General features: G+C 39.2%; 1 pseudogene; it reads right to left on the reverse strand.

Moving 5' to 3' along the window:
* Positions 1 to 3,648: 3,648 nt before the first annotated feature.
* LOC149159080 (uncharacterized) lies at positions 3,649 to 6,548 on the reverse strand (annotated as a pseudogene).
* Between the last annotated feature and the right edge of the window lie 205 nt (positions 6,549 to 6,753).

The raw sequence follows: 6,753 nt of genomic DNA on the forward strand, positions 1-6,753 counted from the left end.
TTTCTACTTATTGCAACAACTAGACTATCCCACAAATCTCGTAGAGAACAAAACAAACTATTGCACTTATATTCATTTGAAATTTTAATATAAATAGATAATAATTGACTTACAATAGTATTAAAGGTGTTCAGATGCTCTATCACCGAGTCTCCATCTTGCATCCTCAGGTTACAGAGATTTTTTTGTAGGAACAATTTATTCACTAGAGAATTAGATTGGTACAAAGTCCCTAAATTGTCCCACAAAGCCTTCGCTGGAGCTTCCTTGATACATTCAACAATACTGAATCTGAGACACACAATCGTATTATTCTCTTTGCTTTCTGACCCAACTTCACTCAGCCTTCAGCTGACATTGTTGTTGGTTTAGTACAGGGATCTACCATGATCCAATACTCTTTATCCACCAGTAGATCCTCCATCTTGAGTTTCCACAACTCAAAACTCTAACCATTAAATTTCTCGATCTTTATCTTTAGACTACTCTCCATCTTCTTTCACCACAAGAATCGATCCCACAAATCTCCCACTAAACAGGGTCTACCACGGGCCTAAGAAAAAACCCATTAGCAACAAACGCATCCCCTTGAAGCCAAAACAAATCTCATAGCAAAAGTAGGTTATAACATTATACAAAAATTAGCTACATACGAATTCTAAAAAACTAAAAATAAACAATAGTGAGAGCATAAAACATAAAACATGTATACACAAAGATTTTCCCCTAGATCCAAAAACCAAGAATACCAGATTGATTTTAATTGTGTCCCTTTCAATGCTATAATACATATATATACATATCGAAGCATCTGTAACCCCCAATCCATTAACCCTGGATTAAAATACAAACATAGTTCCCTTAACCATATCTAGAAAATACCATGTATAGAAAACCAGCATGCCCAAAACCATGTGTGAAATCCATGCACAAAACTATAAGAAGGTCTGCCCACCTAATATAGGGTCCCAAAAAAATTTCCTAGGGTGCTCCCTGGGACCTCGTGCAATGGGGCTACCACCCCTCGACATGAGGGGGAAGCCACCCTACATGTGACCCCTCGATAGCGACTGATGCAACGTACAGATAGGGCTACTACCCCAACCCGCCCCCCCGTGTGGGGTAGTCATGGAAATAATATAACAGAACCCAACAGAGACACCACCAATACTTTGATCTCCATCATCCTGAGAACTTTTTGATTTTCCTCTTTCACCCTTTGATCTCTTTCACATGTATTCTCCCGGATCAGGAGAAATACTATGACCACTTCCATTCTTAATGTTGTTTCACGCTGAAGTGTACCTCCGCTCATTATCCATTTTGGCTGAACATCTCTTCCATTTCTTTGTGCACTCATTCTTAGACCTTGCATCTATCTAAGAGTTATATTCATCTCCGAGACGAGAAGCTAAAATCTAGTGAGGTTGTGAAGGCTCTTCCTCATCTTCAAACTTTGAACTATCAGGATGATGTCTAGGTCCCCTCTCATCCACTAACAATGTAGATTGAAGTTCTTACATTGGAAAAATATCCTCTTGTTTGGCATCACTTCCATTGCCTCCAGAGTGAGGAGCTAGGAGTTCAACCAAGAATGGAGAAACATAATCTTCACATCCTTGATGTGTGAAGGAAGGGGTGGGCCCTTTAGATCCAAACCTGTGTGAGTTCTTTCCTGTAGAGTCGCTTGGAGAAATCTGGTTAAATACACTGGACTTTCCATGCACCAATGATTTTAGTTTCCATCTACTGTCAACATAATCACATTGTGCAATTGATTTTTTTATTTCTAGGGCTCTGAGACAGCTTGTGCATCTTATCAACCTCTTCGACACATTGTCAACATTTATTTCCACAAGGGGGCATGTTATTCCTTTCTTATCTTTTTAACCTTCAAGAAAATCTTATAAACCAACTTTATGCTTTCTACTATCAATTGCAGAAATTGCTAATAGACCTTGCCTTGACTTTTTGAGTTTTGGTCCTTATGCACTTTCACTTCTCATCACATTTTTTCTAGAAAAATCTCTTTGATTCAAAGGTATATTCCTTTACCCTAGTATATTTTTCTGTAAGAGGAAACATTTCCTCTGAAACATGTATCCTCTTATTGACACAATTATGCATCCGTTGTCTCCTAAATACCTGTTTCTTTAGTCCTATGTTAGTTTTGAAAGCATCCTCAACAATTTTGTTATTGTTGTTTTCATGTTTTACTACTTCCCTAGAATTATAGATTCTCCTCGACCTCTTTCGACATACAAGATTTGAAGACATGTTTCTTGAAATCCATGCCTGAGTTTTCTGCAGAGGAGGAAATGAAGAAACACCCCCAAAAGCATTTTCTTGATTTGTTAGCCCCTACACATTATTGTTATGATTTCCATCTATTACTCCATGAATATTTTGCTTCTATTTCCATGCCAAAAATTCTTGTAAAAGAGAATGATAATTCTCACCTATAGGGGAGATATAACGAACATCATGACACCCCCTTCCGAGACTTGAACTCAAACCTCCATCCTACAGTAAGGAGATGGATTTTTTATTTTATGAAAGGTTGTTTCTTTATAGCCTTGTCCAAATTAAGATTATAGTTAAAGGCTTCTCGAGGAAAATATTTAACATCAAATGTTTCTTATTTTGCATGAGACTCGAGTGGTTCAACTGATATGCGCCCTAACCTCTTCAACTATACAGGTTTTCCATGAATGCCTAAATAAAGTGACATGTCACTAGATATTTCTTTCCTCATTGAAGAGGTCATTTCATCCTCCAATCCACTGGCTAGATCCTCCAATAATACCCCTTCAAATTCACAATCTTCTAGGTATTTCCAGTCTACGTCCTTGGTTGGAGACTAGGACATAATTTTCTCAATACAATCTTCTTCATTAGCTAGAACAAGGGGTACGTGTGTTTGTTCTTTTTATGGCACTTTGAATATAATTATTATCTTTTTTCTTTGTGTTCACTCAGGTTCAATATTATCATCATCATCTAGAATATGACTATCGTGAGGTTGCCATAATTTCCTTTCTTATAAGGAGATTTTCTTCTAAATCCACCAACGAAAAAGGAAAAAAGACCTGCATTAAACTCTGCAATAGTATTGAGATGTCTACAAAGAACTTCCCACCATTGAACTATGCAATAGACTTCAAATTTATACAAAGAGCTTCCCAAAGGAAACCCAACCACTAAGGGTTTCATGTCATTGAATTTCTCTCAATATTGCCAAGTGCTATTGAATTTTCACAAAACCTATAAGCTTTGAAAGGTCGTTGAAAAATAATCCTAACTATTTAAGTAAATGAATTTGATCGTCATTTCGAGAGTAGAAAAAAAAACCCATAGAAGATGTTGGAAATATTTCTATCTATTTCATTAAACTAATTTGATCACATCATGTCTAAAGTACAAAAAGAATCCAACTAAAGAACACTAAAGTAATTAAATTTTTTCACTAGCTTACCATTTTTCATATAAAGAAATTAGTAACAAAGAATAATATGAATAAATTAAAAATGGTGAAAATTGTATTTGGTATGGTCATGAAATGTCAAATTAAATTTTCAACCGGAGATTGTATTGCATGCAATCAATATGAAAGCCGCACAACTATATCTTAAAAAAATTATTAAGCTACTATACGGTGACAACCATTGGCGTATAAGGTCTCTAAAAACTAACGTACTGACGAGCCAAACCAAAGTCACATAGCTTCAATTCACCACAATTGTTTAGAAGAAGGTTTGAAGTCTTCAAAGTCCCTAGAAAAATAAACAAAGTAGTTAGTTCATTCATCATCGATTTCCGTAAAAAAATATGTCTCCTTGTATTTTATGTTGGATAAATAGTTCGATATATAGACGAAGAAAGAACCTAACAAAAGATATCAAGTGCACACATGGCATGCACAATATGCCTGTATTTTATCTTTGATAAATAGACGCAGAAAAAACCTAACAACATATCAAGTGCACACATGGCGTGCACAATACCGCATCATTTAAAAACAATATAGAATGTAAACAAGAACATAAGGAACTTGTAGCTATGCAGCACCCAATTATCATGAAGGTAGTTTACACCCTCAAAGAGGTACAATATCAAACATTTAACTTTTCTTTGGCTGAAAGGTTGTTTCATGGTTTCCATAAGTCCTTTCAGATCATGCTCCATGTATTCCATCACGATACAAATGTTGTCCAAGTTGCTTTCTACCACTACTTCCTTTACATCAACAATCTATGGGTGATGGAATGATAGAAAGACATTTATCTCCGTCAGAGAAGTCACCCGAAAGCCATTTCTTTCTTTTCCGTTTTTAACCTTTATTTTAGAGCGACTATCTCCCCCATTTTCATATTCTTAGCTCTACAGACAACCCCATATGTGCCTTCGTCTATCTTGTTAATCCTCTCAAATTCATTGACACTTTTTCAACCTTGTAGCATATCATTCATTCGTTGTGCGATTGGAATCTCAGGTTGAATCGAAGACTTGGGCTCATCATGAGACTTCGATTCAGGTGGTTGTCCAATACTATCATCTTCACTATTGTTGCCATCATCCATTTGCATAAGCTCTCATTGATTTAATTCTAGGTCATACTGTTCATCTCTTCTTACATCATCCTTCCCCAAGACACCACCAATATGTTCACCTGCATCGTCTTCAGAACTCTTTTATTTTCCTCCTGCACCCTCTGATCTCTCTCCCACGTATTCTCCCGGTTCAGGAGAAATGCGTTGACCACTGCAATGCTTAATGCCACTGCGCTCTCAAGAGTACCTCCCCTCCTCACTGTCCATGTTGTTGAACGTTTCTTTCGTTTCTTTGTGACCTCATTCTCAAACCTTACAGCTCTGGGAGAGTTATATTCATCTACCCCGTCAGAAGCTAAAATTTAGCGAGGTTGCAAAGGCTCTTATTTATCTTAAAGCTTTAGACTGTCAAGCAGTTGTCCAGGTTTCCTCTCCTCGTCTCACGACGTAGATTGGTGTCCTTCCAATGGAAAAATATCCTCTTTTTTGGCATTACTTCCATTGCCTCCAGAGTGACGAGCTGGGAGTTGGGCCGAGAGTGGAGAAACATAATCTTCACACACTTTATATGTGAAAGAAGGGGTCGGTCCTTTTGATCCAGACGCATGTGAGTTCCTTCCTCGAGATTCGCTTGGAGAAATCTGGAGAGGCTTGCCTACCAAGCCATTAGCTGGTGAAGTGAAGATTCCAGCAGAAGCATTGGAAGTCAAGTTCAAACTCGCTGTGGTGGGCTGAAAAATCGACGTGGCAGATGGAGCTTTGTGCGGCTAAACTTCAATGCGGACACATCTATAACACTCGAACCTCCTAAACTATATGCATTCTTCGACTGTTCTGCCAATCTCGGAGATGATCTGGGCTTTTCGCCTAAATCCCACAATAATGGAGAATACTATTTTCTTCTCGTTCCGTAGACGGGGGCATGTATCGAGGTTGTAAAGGCTCTTCCTCATCTTGAGACCATCTCGCAGCTGTCCAGGTTCCCTCTCATCCTCTGACGACGTTTATTGGACTTCTCCCATTGGAAATATATCTTCTTTGCATCACTTCCATTGCCTCTAGAGTGAGGAGCTGGGAGTTCGGCCGAGAATGGAGAAACATATGGTATGAAGAAAGGGGTCGATCCTTTTGATCGAGACCTGTGTGAATGCCGGCCTCGAGAGTCACTTGGAGAAATATAGTTAAAGTAACTAGATTCCTTTGACACAAAACTATGGGGAGGCTTGCCTACGAAGCCATTAGCTCGTGAAGTGAAGATTCTAGCAGAAGAACTGGCATTCAAGTTCAAACTTGTTGCGGTGGGCTACCGAAGTGACGGGGCAACGGAGGGGGAAAAAGGAGCTTTGTGGGGCCAAAATCTAATGCGGACGCATCTATAACACTTAAACCTCCTAAACTACTTGAATTCTTTGACTGTTCTGCAAGGGATCGGAGATGATCCAGCCTTTTTGTCTAAATCCTACACTATTGGAAAATACTTTTCTTTTTCCCATTCTGCAGACGGGGGCATTATTATCTAGGTCCCTCTTGTACACCTCACCTTCGCCTGTCCAATACCGTTCGAAATGAAACCATAAATCCGCGTCAATACACCAACCACCACCGTCCTCATAAGCACTCCCGCTAGAGACCTCACCGACCTCTCTATCTGTATCACTGGTGGCATGGCTCCCTTTACCGCGGTTATATCCGTAACCCCGAGAGGGTGATGAAGGGTAACCAGAGTAGTAGGTCATGTTCTAATCATTTTCGAGCTGCTGATCCTTATCCCTACTATCTGTAAGCTTAACCCTAGACCTGTAGTCTCATGAGCAGTCCCTGTTCCTATCGGCCTCCCGATCCTGTCCCTATCTCGGTCTTCTTCTCGACCCCTTCTCGTTCATGTTTGTCGCTTTTGTTCACATAATGAGAATTCCTCTGCCTTAGAATTTCTTGGTCTCAGTCCCGGTCTCTGTTGTACTCATGGTCGTGATTGCCTCCATGCCTGCTTGATGCCATAATAGTTCCTGCGAAGAAAAAAAATCACAACTCCTTTCCACTTCGCGGATGTTGTGAAAAACCTGGAAGAAACCCTAGGAATTTTTGAAATCCCTCGAGTTCGTTTGTTGTAACACTCTACAAATCATACTGTAATAGAAACACCGTAGTGTTTCAAAGAATCTGACTCACAACCGATGATCAAATAACATTTTCTACCATAACC

Source organism: Pinus tabuliformis, chromosome 5_2 (assembly GCF_031772625.1).
Source record: "Pinus tabuliformis cultivar Carrire ecotype Pingquan chromosome 5_2, CPIR1, whole genome shotgun sequence".
NCBI lineage: Eukaryota > Viridiplantae > Streptophyta > Pinopsida > Pinales > Pinaceae > Pinus > Pinus tabuliformis.